We start from the raw sequence: 16817 nt of genomic DNA on the forward strand, positions 1-16817 counted from the left end.
GAAATTTGCTGTGTTTTTGAATTGTACGGTTTTGTTTAGGATATCATCTTTTTAAACTTGTAAGGTTGCGTGATACAGGAAAAGAGTATTTAATTTTCTGACTTTAAATTCTTTGAACGTGAGTTCAGATGAATATAAAAATGATTTCTTTAATATTATTTTAATTATTAGTTATACTTGTGGAGTGTTGATACTGACAACATCTAGGCGACCAAAAGGTGGAGAGATACGCGATGAATAAAATAAAATATGAACACCTAAAGCACAAAGCTTATTGACAAAAGTTTGCAAGCTAATAAATTTTTTTTTGATAAATCAATTTCTAATATATTTTTTTTTATTTGAGACTGCACATGATTCTCAACCAGTGGCGGATCGTGGCTTTTCAGTGTAATAGAGTTCTAAATTTTAAAAATTCGAGATTATTGAAGTTTTTTAGTCCAAACCGAATTTTTTTTTAATTTTTCGAAAATTCGATTTTTTGTATGAAGATTTTCAGGAAATTTCAGTTTGGCCGCCACATGGATTTCCGGAAAATCTTCATACAAAAAACCTTTTTTTCTAAAAAAAAATACGTTATTCTTTTCAGCCTGTGGCAGCATCCATAATTTTATTTCTTGTAATATTAGCACTCTGGTGTCTAGTACACCAAAAAGTCAGGAGCCAGTGAGACTATAGCATCCTTGGTTGGGGTATGTTTTGAGGCTGAAAGTAGCGATGGGGAAAGAGAAGAAGGGAATTAGAAGGTAGGGAAGTACCTGGCTATTCAGATCTAGCCACTAAATACTGCGAAAACCATTTCAAGCAATGTTTCTATTCTGAATAGCGGTCTTACACCAGGGCGATACTGACATTCTGAAATAAATTAGTAATTTTTAAAATAGCCCATTCATTCTACACTCACATCAATTTAATCACCTTTCAGACAATAATTTCATAATATATCCTTATTCCCTAATTTATCGGTATAGTATGTACATAATTAATTAGTATGATCTATTTACTAATAATTTATCAAATTCTTCATCTTTTTATTATTTTAAAATTCTCCATCCTCTTCTTGCAACCCAAACTAGCTATACATCATTTTTTTTATTTCTCTATTTTATATTATAGTAATGTATAGATTCAATGTCCGCAAACTGTAAAATTCACCCGCCATAACACAGGGACAATATGTTTGATAAACGTAAATTAAAAAAATACATTTCGACGCGCCAAAAATTATTGTTGCGTAGTATGTGTAAGTATGCGTAGTATAACAAACTACCAACATAAAAATACGTGGTAAAAGTCGTAGTGATGTAAGAGTTTCTGATATTACGTATTTGAATAAATAATAATTGCTTAAATAATTAAAACTGTAAATAAATAATAATTATTAAACCGAACGGAAAGATAGATTTTATATGCTTGCCAGGGCAAAATCGACCATGGGTCGGTCCATTACGCCGGGCCGCGTTCCGAATATTGTTTTTCGATTTAATAGGACAAATTAAACTATAGGTGTGTACAATACAAAGGGCCGCGCATCACATATATTTGTGCACGGATGCTTCATTTACGTCGTTAAGATTCTGGCTTTATTTATTTAATTTTGTCTCGTATTGATTCAGTCCAAATCTGGATATACGTCGGGTATTTCCAAAACCCCCCAGATTAAATGATGACGATTGCTCTGGGACGAGGGAACTTCTCTTATCTACTTCTTCGAATAAACAATAACAATGAAGAATACGTAATTTTGCGTATTATGTTAAAAAAACTGTCAGTATAAATAGTTTGCAACTCTATTGAGTGCCATCATTCGATACGAGCGATTGTCGACAGAGACAGTTCAGTTATCCAGACTCTTGTGTCTTATATTTTGTGCGACAAGTGAACCAACAATTCAACCATCATGAAGTTCCTCTTCTTGTTTTTCTTCGTCTCTTTCCTCTTTGTGGAATTTCTGAGTACCGCCTCTCCAGTACAAGAAGTAGAGGGTGTCAATCAATTGATACACGATGAGTTGGCTGTAGGAGGTAAAACACATTTAAATCAATTTTCAAAATAAATTGTTTTTATTATTTATGATTTACTGTCAAAATCGATTTTTACGTTTCTGTTAATTTTTTTAATAATATTATATTTCTTCATCAACCTATCAAACACTATGTTAAAATTTTTTTTCTCACTTTATTGGATTCTTCGCTCAGCGCTGCCACGTTTTAACCAGCCTATAAATAGCTGCCGTTAGGGAAGCTGTAAGCCATCTTAGTACTTCTCGGATACGGGCACGGCTTATTGATAAGATTTGTTCTTCGTATGTTCTTCCTCAAAGTGCAATTCCCTGTTTTTTAACACCGACTTCATTTTTCATCTAATTTTTCAGGAACTGCTGTCCTCTCGCGCAGCAAGCGCGCTACATGCCCCTGGTTCCCGGACCTGTGCGTGGTTCACTGCAGGAGCAAGGGATACACCACGGGCGTCTGCGTTGGAGGTACCTGCACGTGCACGAACCATTAGAGGCTTGCAACAGATCATATTTTGATCAATCGTAAAAAATTAGTTCAAAAGTAGTAAGACCATTAATAAAGTTCCTAATTAATTACCTACTAAATGACACAATGTTTCATCATATTACAACTGTTCTTGTTATTATGTTTATAATGTTAGAAGAAGCAAAATGTGTTATTAAATAAAAATGGTTAAAAAAATCAACAAGTTTTATTTTCGATGTGATATTGTAGGTGAGTGTTTTGATTTAGGTACCAGATAGAACACAAAAACATCGCTCATTTGTATGTAATGAATACCAATGTCAGGTGCTCTAGATTGAATTTTGATCATTCTAATGTAGAAGTCAAAATATTTTTTCAGTGTCAACAAACCGATAAACAATATTTATTTCAGAACGATTTAAAAAAATGACGTTGGCACTTCTAGCATTAGACTTAACAAACCCCGAATATTATTCCAAGGGTTACGTTTACTTTAAAAAAAACATACGTAAATTCCGACTCAAAAAACAATCCAAATAAACTGTTCTTTAAGAAGTTAAATTAAACCATTGCGAGCAATGTTGTAATACATAACAATGTATGCACTAAACATTAATTTATATTGTACATCTTGGCTTCAACCGGCTCCATAGAATCTTAAGAAACTCAACAAATAATTAGTCGCCGAAATATCAATACAAATTTAAAATATCTGCCGAGTAAAAATAAATGCCGCCAACGGGAATACTTGATGATATACAAAAAACCTTGTCTTATAAACATTAGTTTATCATTAAAAAAATAACTTAAGAAACTTATTTGTTTTTAATTTTAAGGAAATCAAAAATGTTGTATACACTACTAGTGAATCAAAAAGGAACGACTTTTTCTTATAATTTAAAAAAAAAATATAAATAAACAAAAAAATAATAATTTTAAATATAATTACAGATACTATTTAAATTATTTCACCTATTTTTAAGCTTGTGACAGACCGCGCTATAAGTGCGCCATATTTTCGTGGCTTGGCCGATTTCAGCATATCGCTAGCCGTACATTCCCAGTGTTAGTGTATGGCGAGCGTATTCTGAAATAGGCTAAGTCATGATGCGTACAGCGTAATTTCTCGCTTACCTATCACCCAAGAAAAACAATCATAGTAAAGCAATGTGTTTATGGGGGATGCGTTATATGTTGGCATTTAGTTCGTTTTTTTTCTATATTCCAAAGAAATTCAATTCTAGAAAGCATTCACTTTGTGGTTTTACATATTAAATAAAAAAAAAAAACAGTTATTTTGTTTTAAACCATGATTTTTTTATTTATTTAATGACAGACCGTTTCGTTTCAAACATCATCAGGGTGCAAATTAATACCAAACAAGAAATACAAAGTGTGTGCTTATATTAAAAAGACAAAAGTTGAGGGAGACAACAAGATTAAAATAACAAAACAATGAAAACAAATAAATTAATATTAATAATACAAAGAAAATAGAGAAAAACCAACAGACCATTAAGTATACTAATGGGATAAAATAATCTATTGGAAGAGACATGGCATCAACTGACTCGGGGAACTGGGAAACGAGGGTTTATTGGAAACAGACCTAATATTGAGATAGTGGATACGTCTAATTGATTATTAAGTATAAGACTTATGGTTTTTCCGGCTTTTTTCAAGAGACCAAGATTATTTAATCTGATACACTGCCCACTCTTATGTAAGATATTAGCGCCGGAACTATGACAGAAAGTATGAACGTTATCAATCACATGATTAGCGAGTTCTGAAAAGTCATTATTATTCAGGCAGCGAAGGTGTTCTTTTATTCTAATATTATGTTGTCCACACATGTTGTCCTCGTGTTGTTGATGTTGGGAAGTAAGATCTTCACAAATGCACTCATAGAGTGCAGTGCATAGAACTACATTGGAAGTCCGCAAGATAACAGCTAGTAACCAAAAGTCGCCAGGACCAGTGAGAATGCTCCTAGACAAAAACTATTGTAATACGCGAAGTATTAATAAATCCCTGATTTACACAAAAAACCTTTTCTTAATAATCTCCTTCCACGACGAGTTGGAGAACTGTTTGTGGAAACACAACACTAATATAAAAAGATGAACAATTATTAAAATTTGTAAATGATGATAGAAACCTATGTTATTATTTGTATAAAATCCGGTCTGACTTCAATGAATTAGAAACTCTTGAATGAACTAGAAACCTATATAATAACATATATAGAAATTCAGTCTGACTTCAGATGGATGGTAATTAACACTTTGAGTGGAAAAAATGTGGATGAATAAAACCCTCCGCCATTGGTAATTAAGTTAATTATCCAAATCAATCAAAAAATGACACTTTTTTTTAAATTTTAATAATGATTTCTCTTTAGACCAAAATTTTTAGTACGAATCCGAAATTTCACTCCGTTCGGCGGAATAGTTCTCGAGAAAACAGCTTCAGAATATCGAACACAAGTCCTTCGTTTATGCACGTAAAATCTGTGATTTTTCCAGAAATGCCACTTTATTGAGATTTTACTTCAGACCACTATTCTTAGTACGAATCCAAAATTTCATTTCATTCGGTTTATTAGTTCCCGAGAAAAATGCTCCTAAAGATCGAACCCAAGTCTTCCAATGCCCGTAAAATCTTAGAATTTTTCATAAACGCCACTATAGTGAGATTTAATTGTTGATACTATCTCAGACCCTGATTCTTAGTACGAATCCATAATAACACTCCGTTTGGCGGCTTGCTTCCCGAGAAGTTCAAATCCAAGTCTTACATTTATGCCCGTAAAAACTACGAAACAGACCATGATTCTTAGTACAAATCCAAAATATCACTCCGTACTGCGGCTTAGTTACCGAGATAACAATTTTCTAAGTTCGAACCCAAGTCTTACATTTATGCCCATAAACTAAGAATTTTTTCCACAAATGTCACTTAATTGAGATTTTTATTATGATTCTTCTTCAGACCACTATTCAAAGTACGAATCCAATATTTCATTCCATTCGGCTGCATAGTTCCCGAGAACACTTTTTCCAAAGTTCGAACCCAAGTGTTACAAGTGTTAAAAAAATCATATTTTACGTGCATAAATACGTAAAATATGATTTTTTTCCACAAATTTCACTTTATTGAGATTTTAATTGTGATTCTACTTCAGACCACTATTCTCAGTACTTAGCCAAAAAATTATTCCGTTCGACATCATATTTCCCGAGAAAACTGCTTCCAAAGTTCGAACCCAAGTCTTACAGTGCCCGTAAAATCTGAGAATTTTTCATAAGCGCCACTATATTGAGATTTGATTAATTTTAATTTGTTGATACTATCTCAGACCACGATTCTTAGTACGAATACAAAATTTCATTTCTTTCGGTCTATTAGATCCCGAGAAAACTGCTTCCAAAGTTCGAACCCAAGTCTTACATTTATGCCCGTTAAATCTGATTTCTTTCCTCAAATGTCACTTTATTCAGATTTTAATTGTGATTTTACTTCAAACCACTATTTTAGGTACGAATCCAAAATTTTATTCCGTTCGGTGGCTTAGTTCCCGAGAAATCAGCTTCCAAAGTTCGAACCCAAGTCTTACATTTATGCCCGTTAAATCTGATTTCTTTCCTCAAATGTCACTTTATTCAGATTTTAATTGTGATTTTACTTCAAACCACTATTTTAGGTACGAATCCAAAATTTTATTCCGTTCGGTGGCTTAGTTCCCGAGAAATCAGCTTCCAAAGTTCGAACCCAAGTCTTACATTTATGTCCGTAAAATCTAAGAAGTTTCCATAAACGCCACTATATTGAGATTTACGTGTTGTTTCTACCTCAGACCATAATTCTTAGTATGAATCGATAATTTCATCCGTTCAGCGGCTTAGTTTTCGAGAAAACGGCTAAATAGTTCGAACCCAAGTATTTTATTTATGCCTGTAAAATCTGTGATTTTTCCAAAATTGCTCCTATTAAGATTTTAATGATGATTCTATCCTCGACTATATTTTTTAGTATGAATCCTAAATTTCATTCCGTTCGGCGGTAAAGTATTCCAAAGTTCAAACCCACGTCCAAAATGTGTGTCCGTGAGAATGGTGATTATTCATTTAATATCCTTTCACTGCGATTTTTTATTGATACAACTTCAATTCAACATAAGACCTTTTATTCTAATATGTTTCTAAAATTTCAGTCCGTTGGGCTTTATAGATCCTGAGAAAACTGCTTTCAAAGTTCGAACCCGAATCTTGCATTTGTGACCGTGAGAATGATATATTTTCCCCAATCGTCCTTTTAATGAGATTCTTTTTTATTCAACTTTATACTATACATTCTCGTGTGTTACTTAAATTTCAGCCTATTCGGGGTCATAGACTCTGAGAAAAGAGCTTTCAGCTGAAGTCGCAACCATTCGGTTAACACCGACATGCTATCTCTGTCAGACTGTACAAATTCCGTCATATAACCCTATACATCAGCTCACCCTAGACAAATTCCAAGTACGCACAACCAAGGAATTTGAAATCCCTTCCCACAGGGAGGTTTCACATAAAAAAACTATGAAAAACTCTTGAAATTATCATAACTGGATAATAATAACCCAATCAAAGCAACCAGCCGCTCCACATCCCCATTTCCCTTCTGAACTTTTCTTCTATCACATTCCCCCGAAGAGTCATGACGTGGTCAGTTGCACACTTCGAACGAACAAAAACAAAACAAGCACCTTGTTGTGGATTCAACTAATACACTGTTAGGGTTCTCTCTCCATCGGAAGACGTGTACCTCCCTTAACCATATCATCTGCAGTCAGAACCGTTGTGCATATAAACTCCATACAAAACATACAAACTGGGGTCTCAAGGGTCCTTAATGACATTAATGTGGATATATTCAAAGTTCCTCTATGACACATCTGTTCTGAACCAAGTGACTCCCGATGCAGTCGACTGGCTGAAATATCTCAGCTTTCCACTTTGACCTCTACTTCTATCCCCGACTATTCTAAGATGAAGGCACCATAAGTATTTCCCTGTTAAAAGACTAACATTCAGCATTTTAGAAAATATCAAAATTTTGTCAACAGATCTGAGTAGTCAGGAACTTGCCTATTATTAATTTAATGGTGTGTAAAAGTTTTTTTGTATACATATCGACTGCATCCTGATCGAATGTTTAACATTCTCGACAAAGAAACACGAAATACGTCGTGCTCAAGTGATAGTAAAAAATCGAAATATAATGTCCAAATGAATACGACGATTTCACATTTGAAAAAACAATCTGTACTGAACCATTAAAACGACCACCATCCTGAAACAGAAAAGGAACGCACAAACAAATTTACATTCAGACTAAATGCAAACGGTTCAGTTAAAACACAACTTCACTACGCTCGGACAGTTCAAATCAGAAATAGAATTAATTAATTTTATATTAAACGCACGCACATTTTATTTTACTTTAGACCTGCACAAGAGGCCCCGAAGAAAATAATTTCCTTCAGGGCCTATTTCATCTTTTGGGATGCTGTTTGAAGGGTCTTTGTTAAGGAAAGAAAGTAGAGGAAGTTCTGGGAAGGTAAAATATTATAAAGATTTAGTTTTAGATGTTATTGTATATTTTCCTTAATTTCATAGAAATGAGTTGTTAAATGGTTCATACTAGATATAAAAATATATTTTCTTATAACTAAATAAAAAATCGCTCCCACTGCGGTGCAAGTCGATGGGTCGAGAGACCAGCTGAAGTGGTCAAAGGGTCTCCCCAAACCAGCCTCTCTCGATCTGGCACGCCACGCAACTGATGGGCAGGCGCATATTGAACACATCTCAACCGATGAACCCGGGCACCCCTGCCAAATCACCAAACGTAGCGGAACACTTGGTGTGATCTAGAGGTGTTGATTATCTAATTAATGGTGTCCGGGCGGCAGTACTGAAACCTGCATCCCAAATTGAAAACGTGACAATAATCCATACAATAATAATACAATCTGAAAGAGTTGAATTTAATTCGATATTCGCAGTACAATGTTGGCAATAATTATTGTCTTTACCTGGCTAAAAAGGCTGCCACAGAAATTTACAAAAATAGACAGTTTAATATATTGCGAAAACGACAAAAATAAATATTTTTAATTTACTTGTAATTCATTGAAATATTGTGCCACTAGCTAAATTAATAATTTTAATGTTATCGAATGCTAAAAGGACAGAGATAACGCTTTGCAATTCAGCAAGCGCGTTCGGTATTTTAAAATCCCCTGAACTTAATAACAATTTCTCTGGGACTGTGGAATCCCTCTTTACCGCTTCATATTGTAAACAAACAAATATAAATGTGCGATATTTTGTTACAAAAATATCTTCTGTATTTATAAATAGTCTGACGATTCCGTTGACCGATATCATTCGATACACTTTTCCAGGGTCTTGTGTTTTGTGCGGCAAAGTAAACTAATTTATTCACCATGAAGTTCTTTTCTTATTTTTCTTCGTCTCTTTCCTCTTTGTGGAATTTTTGAACACCGCCTCTCCGGTACAAGAAGTTCAACCTATGGATCAACTACGTGATGAGTTGGCTGTTGGAGGTAAACATGTAACATTTCATTCAATTGTCAATTTTTTTTTATTCTTATTTTTGAGTTATTGATTTTTTTTATGTGGAACCGCACACGAGTCCCAACTGCTCTCAACCATCTGGAGTCAGTGAGACTATGGCATCCCCGATTGGGGTTAGTTTTGAGGCTAAAGGCAGCGTGTGGGTGGGAGGAAATTGGGAAGTGGAAGGTGGGGAAGTAACTAACTATTCAGATCTAGTCACCAAATACGGCCAAAGCCATTTCAAGCACCCTTCCAATTATAAATGGTGTTCTTAGACAAGGGCAATTATGAGAGTATTTTCCACTCTGGAGCGTGCCGAAAATATACTTCATATTATTATAAAGTAGTAATTTGTGAAATAACACAATTTAATAAAATAAAATTTACAGGATTTTTACCTGAGACCTCCAGTTTGCTAGTCGAGGGCCTTACCCTTCGACCATGGACGCCTACCTACTGCACAGTACCTACGTCGATTTAGATTAAACGTTCCTTTTTTTATGAAGTCTTATGTTCGACATTTACTTTAATGTATCCATTTTTTTTCTAAGTCATCAAACATTTTATTTTCAGAAACCTAGTTCTCTCGCGCAACAAGCGAGCCACGTGGTTCCGCAGCGGGTGCGTGGTCCACTGCAGGAGCAAGGGTTTCTCCACAGGCATCTGCGTCGGAGGTACCTGCACGTGCAAGAACCATTAGAGGCCTGCAACGGACAATATGTTTGAAGCACCTAATTACAATAAAGTATTTCAATGAGGAAACAATTACTCTTTATGTGTAACTAACTACGCGTTGGTCAAGCATTAGAGTAAAATGTCGTAGTAAAGTGATGTTATTATATATATGGAAAAATAATCATTGCTTAAATAATGAAATCTGTAAATAAATAACAATTATTAAAATGAAATAAATCAGTGAATTTATTATTTGTCTCTAGGGTTCAACAAGCAATATAACAATAGTCAACACATCTATGACCACACTGTTTCGTTGGTGTAAATCATAATCATACAGCAAACTACAATTAAATGCTGTAGTTAGGCAGATTTTTTTTTTTTATGTAAACACAGCACAAAAGTCCCAACTGCTCCCAACCGTCTGAAGCCAGTGAGACCATGAAATCCCAAATTTTAGTATGTTATGGGGCTGAATGTAGTGAGGAGGGTAGAAGATGAAGAAGATGAAGAAGATGGAGAAGATGAAGAAGATGAAGAAGATGAAGAAGATGAAGAAGATGAAGAAGATGAAGAAGATGAAGAAGATGAAGAAGATGAAGAAGATGAAGAAGATGAAGAAGAAGATGAAGAAGATGAAGAAGACGAAGAAAATGAAGAAGATGAAGAAGATGAAAAAGATGAAGAAGATGAAGAAGATGAAAAAGATGAAGAAGATGAAGAAGATGAAGAAGATGAAGAAGATGAAGAAGATGAAGAAGATGAAGAAGATGAAGAAGATGAAGAAGATGAAGAAGATGAAGATGGGAAAAGCACATCAGTTCTTGTCACCAAAGACATTTCAAACAATCTTTCTTTTTAAATGGTGGTCTTACAACAGATCTATACTGAGAGTATCTTCTACGCAAAAATTGTGTTTATTGTTTTAAATTGTGAAATAACACAAAATTAATTAAACAAAATTCACTTGCGCATGCCGGGATTTGAACCCGCGACCCCCGGAATGATTGCCTTGAATGAGAGCCTTGCTCCCCACCAAATGGATGCCTTTTGTTTAGTACGAAAGTATCCTATTTTGGACGACCATTTATGGTTTTTTTTATTTTCTTATATTGGTAAATTAATTAAATTTAGAAAAAAATGCACAAAAACATTGTAATATATGAGCACAAGTGTGTCCAGGAGCAAACCTGACATTCTTATTTTGAGCAACATATACAGTTGTTAGGTAGAGTTTCTTCAAATATTTATTGAATTTTTCATTTGCCAATAAAATTAAACCTCTTTCAGAGTCATGGAGCACGAGGAAACAGAAAACCCTCTAAAATTTTATCTCTATGTTCCTTGATATTTTTATTAAACTAAATTTTTTTTTTAATAAAGAAAGACAAAAATTCCCGGGTTACGAGTAACCTGACAATATTTGAGAATCATATGAACATAATAAATCCATAACAATTTTAAATTTTTTCAAATACGTCTAATTGAATTTTCTTTTTGTTTACGTCAATGAAATCTATCTATCATAAATCATGGAAGCGGAAAATACCCCACTTTCCGACATTACCTAGAAGTCAAATTAGGGTTGTTTTAAAGGAAAAGAAGGAGAGGATAGAGAGGAAGATCTGGGAAGAAAAAAATATAAGAGGTGGGTAGGAATCCAGGTAGGAGGTGTTGGTAATCCAATGAATGGCACCCGGGGCGGCGGTACCCATACCCGCCTTCCAAATTGAAAATATAAGTTTGTATCTGAAATAAGATGATATTACACCGGTTAATATTTTAAATAAATATCGATTCCACCTAATCGGGATTAGGTTCAATCCTCAGTAAAACCAAAGATATTTCTCAACTAGGTCGAAACTTAAAAATAGATTTATTTTGGTAAAACAAACTTTATTTTTTTCTTAATTATGATTTTTAAATCCTATTAAACCATTTAATTTCAGAAATCCACATTTTCTGAAGCAAGAGTAGGTACTATAAACTGACTATCATCTATAATATATTCAAATACTCACTCCTCTGATGGGTAAACAATACAAATTATTTCCAGGAAGTAATGAATAATATTACAAAGAAAACGTTATCAAGCTGTCAGCCTCGTTGACCTTAAGTTTGATAGGTATATCAACCCTCCCTATATTCACACAGACAGTGATTGAGACAGTTGTCAAAATCTTGACCTCCCACAAATATTATGAGTTCTAATGCACCACTTTTAATGCAGAGGTTATCATGCTCAAACCGAGTTAAGACGACATAAGACTCTAAAGGGGTTTGTTCGACGCTCACATTGTAATTATTTCTGATGAACGTTTTACTAAAATCTCAAATGTTTCTATAGGAATCCCTACGGATGTAATATATTTATATTTGAGATTCTTAAAAACATTTAAATATTTTATTCAAAATCTCAAATTTTATTTTTGTCTATGATGAATTAGTAACTTCCCGAGGGATCCATATATAAAAAATTGAGATTTTAGCAATACTTTCATAAAAAATTATTAAAATAAACCCCACGGAAAGATCGATTTTCTAGGCCTTTCAGGGAAAAGTCGACTATAGGTCCGTCCATTACTCCGAGTCGCGCGCCGAATATTGTTTTACACGACTTCGTCACTTATGTCGTTAAGATTCCCACTTTATTTTAGAGATTTGACAGAGCGAATTCAAGCGCAGGTATGTCCAAAACACCAGGTCCACGCTTCGCATATTTTGTGCACGACTGCTTCACTTAAGTCGTTAAAATTCTGGCTTTATTTCAGAGCATTGTCGCTTCTTGATTTAATCCAAGTCCGGACCTTCGCCGGGTATTTCCAAAACCTCTCAGATTTAATAATGACGTTTGCTTTGGGACAGGGGAACTTCTCTTATCCACTTCGTCGAATAAACAATAACAAAGACGATTAATGTTACGGTTAATTATGATAAAAAATCGTTCGTATAAATAGTTTGCAACTCTATTGAGTGCTATCATTCGATACAAGCGATTATCCGTGTTCAGTTCTCCAGACTCTCGTGTCTTGTATTTTGTGAGACAAGTGAACCTACAATTCAACCATCATGAATTTCCTCTTCTTGTTTTTTTTCGTGTCTTTCCTCTTTGTGGAATTTCTGAGTACCGCCTCTCCAGTACAAGAAGTTGAGGGTGTTAATCAATTGATACAGGATAAGTTGGCTGTAGGAGGTAAAACAAATTTAAATCAGTTTTCAAAATAATTTGTTTTTATTATTTATGATTTACTGTCAAAATCGATTTTTACGTTTCTGTTAATTCTTTAAAAATAATATTATATTTCTTCATCAACCTGTCAAACGCAATGTCAAAAATATTTTCTCTCTTTATTGGGTTCTCCGTTATGCGCTGCCACGTTTTTGCCAGCCTATAAATAGCTGCCGTGTGAGCTGTGAGCCATCTTAGTACTTCTCGGATACGGGCACGGCTGATTGATAAGATTTGTTCTTCGTATGTTATTCCTTAAAGTGCAGTTCCCTGTTTTTTAACACCGACTTCATTTTTCATCTCATTTTTCAGAAACTGCAGTCCTCTCGCGCACCAGGCGAGCTACATGCCCCTGGTTCCCCGACCTGTGCGTGGTTCACTGCAGGAGCAAGGGATACTCCACGGGTGTCTGCGTTGGAGCTACCTGCACGTGCAAGAACCATTCAGTCAATCACTAAAAAGTTGTTCAAAAGTAGTAAGACCATTAATAAAGTTCCTAATTAATTACCTACCAACTGACACAATGTTTCATAGTATAAAAACTGTTCTGTTTATTATGTTTACAATGTTAGAAGAAGCAAAATGTGTTATTAAATAAAAATGGTTTAAAAAATCAACAACTTTTATTTTCGATGTAACCTTTGGTTTCTCCTACAATCCTACATCATATGTTTTATTTATCTAATGTAGAAGTCAAAATATTTTTTCAGTGTCAAGAAATCGATAAACAATATTTATTTTAGAGCGATTTCAAAAAATGACGTTGGCACTTCTAGCATTAGACTTAACACACCCCGAATATTAGCATTAGACTTAACACACAAAATAAAGTGTTCTTGAACAAGTTAAATTAAAGCATTGTGAGCAATGTAATACATAACAATGTAGCACTAAACATTAATATATCTTTAATATCTTGACATCAACTGGCGCCAAAGAACCTTAAGAATTTTTATTTTTTTATGAAAATAAAGTACTCTGTGTACGGGACGTGTTTGCCTGCACAAGAAAAGACTGTTAATAATAAGACCGGCACACATCAGCCCTCAACCTGGGTAATGATTTAAGTAAAACACCGTGAGATGTTCTATCCTTACCATCATAAAAGAAAGACGATCCAAATCAAGATTCACATTTTAATTACAAGTATTGTACTGGTATACTGAACGTACAAAAGGGTGTAGCTTATAAGTACTTCCTATTTTTTACAGCCAACCTAATTCACAAGAAATAGTTATATGTATTTCAATACAACTGGGTTTCAATACACAGATAGAAAACTGAGACAATCGGAATTCTTTCAGCGATAATTTCAGATTGGAGCACATTGTGCATAATCGCATCATACGATACAGCAAATGGCATAGGTGACTGCTGCAACAGTGGTCAGTTCAATTTGCTAGCCAGTCTTTAGGTGATCAGCATCATTGGCTGATTCAGTCGGTAGCCAGGAAAAATTGGTCAGCCTCCAGGTTTTCAGCATCAATGGCCAATTCAGTAGATAGTCAGGAAGAATTGGCCGGCCTCTAGGTTGTCAGCATCAATTGGACAGCAGGCACGGCCGGCACACGGAGATGCCCCATTATAGTAATGATGACAGATGCGTCTATATCAGCTGATAAACATGCCGGCAGTAAACAGCTCATTGCACATAGTTGTAATCTTTAAAATGATTGTGCCGTGATCGAGGAACAGAAGCGACTTAAGATTTCAGTTGACACTCAGGAATTTATAAATAATGTGAAATATGAAACATAATATAATGTTTTTTGTTGTTGTTAATCTTCATTATATTATGTTTATCACGACGAAGAGACTATTGCTTTCGAATTATGACGATTCTTTTTGATAAGATAGTGGTGTATACTAAGAATTTCATTTTCGTGTGTTAAAAATGACTCCACCAAATGATTTTGCAATTATAAACGAAGGTATTTTGGTATATATTTGGAATAGCTGCCTATGCTTAATACTTTTTTTTTTAATAAAACCTTTTACTAAGCGAGAACGGGCCGCTTCCTCGATTCCTTTTTTGTGAACGAGTAACCGACATCTATTTTTACTCTTTTATATAATCCGGGCCTCTTAAAGACCCGCATTAATAAATATTTTGCTACAAGGAGGTGTCACAAAAAATATATCTTGGTAATAATCTAACACAAAGCTACTGACCAACCGCCCCATATCCAACAGTGACTATTTGGACTTTTCTTCTATCACAAAACTCCCCCGAAGAGTCGTGACGTGCTCAGTTGCAGACTAAAAACAAGCTGCTTGTTGTAGATCCAATTATTACACTGTCATGGTTCTCTTTTCATCGGAAGACTTGTACCTCCCTAAATTTGGTGAAGTCTAAAGACCCCATAAGCTGCGTACATGAAGTCAAAAAATTTCTGAATTGCATGAATGCGGATATAAAAGAACATGTATCTAAAGTTGTAGCAAAAATCAGTAGTTTTTCTTTTGTTCTAGGCACTCTTAAAAATATCTTAAACATCGAGTCAGTAATTACCGCATACTATGGATACGTATACTCAATGATAAAATACGGAATAGTTTTTTGGGGAAACTCAGTAAACGCCAAAGATGTTTTTATCATCATTATTGTTTCATGTAAACCAATTTTTAAAAATCTCAAACTTCAGACATTGACGGACATATATATAATGGAGTTATACCGGTTAGTTCGATCATCTCCAGAAAAGTTCCCACCAAAAAACTCAACACATAAACACGCTACAAGCTTCACAGAAAACTTATTAATCCCAAAAGCAAACAAAACTATATTTCAAAAACGACCACACTATATGCCCATTAAAGTATATTACAACCTTCCACGTAGCATCAAACAAATAACCAACATTCTTAAATTTAAATCATCACTAAAAACATTTATTTTAAACAAATGTCACTACACCTTAAATGAATACCTTAAATAAAGTAAATACGTTTGTTTTATTTATTTTTTATTTACATACATTTGTTAACATGTAATTGTTGGGTTATGTAATATAATGTGTATTTGTTGGGTAAGCTGGAAGAAATAGTATGTAACCTATATGATATACCCTTTGTACTCTGTATTTTTGTGCAATAAATATTTTTTTGAATTTTTGAATTTTATATTCAAACAACAGAACTCATCGTAGAAGAATTTTACCTTAATCAGTTCTTCTATGGTATGTCTGTTCTGAACCAAGTGACTTCCGATGCCGACGACTGGCTGAAATATCTCAGCATCCCTCTTTGACCTCCATAAGTGTCCCCGACTATTCGTAGATGAAGACACAGTAAGTATTTCCCTGGTAAAAGACTGACTAACTTTTGTAATGTTTCCGTCCTGCTACATTTATACCTACATTAAAATAATGTTTATTTCTCCTGTCTGATCTGCAAAATGTTGTAACATCCTGGTCATTTTCCTTCGATTTTCCTAAGCTGTTGGTGGCGCCCTTTAAAAGGACTACCTTAAGAGGAAACCCTAGCTAAGCCTTTCGATCCCCGTATGGAACATACGGCAAAGATCTTAAGATTTAATTCGCAATAATGCCCCTTTTTCAGCGTTGTGTTTCCTTTTTGGTTTTGAAATTCATATGAGATATGAACGGGCTATTAATGCATATATTTGTGGTAATCTTGGTTCGTTTAAATTAGAGTGAATGATCCCCTTACCATTGAAATTTTTTAAAACTTTCTTATAAGACCGCGTGTTTAGCCTACTTCTGTCCCCTGCAGTACGCCTAACTCTAATACAGTGGTAATCGCTTGCATTTTTTCTTCTTGACCCTAAATAAATCCGAG

The 16817-nt window shown here is 34.4% G+C and overlaps 1 long non-coding RNA gene across 3 annotated transcripts; it reads left to right on the plus strand.

The window, feature by feature from the left end:
• Nucleotides 1–1813: 1813 nt before the first annotated feature.
• On the plus strand, nt 1814–13598 carry LOC149417204 (uncharacterized). 3 transcript variants are annotated; one of them, XR_016303234.1, is made up of 2 exons: nt 1814–2024; nt 13329–13598. It is a non-coding gene; the product is annotated as an uncharacterized LOC149417204 (long non-coding RNA). The 3 variants fall into 3 exon arrangements; XR_016303235.1 differs by lacking the exon at nt 13329–13598 and adding an exon at nt 2375–2683; XR_016303236.1 differs by lacking the exon at nt 1814–2024 and adding an exon at nt 12780–12980.
• The last annotated feature ends 3219 nt before the right edge of the window (nt 13599–16817 follow it).

Source organism: Hesperophylax consimilis, chromosome 15, assembly GCF_061612785.1.
Source record: "Hesperophylax consimilis isolate HC1 chromosome 15, BYU_Hcon_1.0, whole genome shotgun sequence".
Taxonomy (NCBI): Eukaryota; Metazoa; Arthropoda; class Insecta; order Trichoptera; family Limnephilidae; genus Hesperophylax; species Hesperophylax consimilis.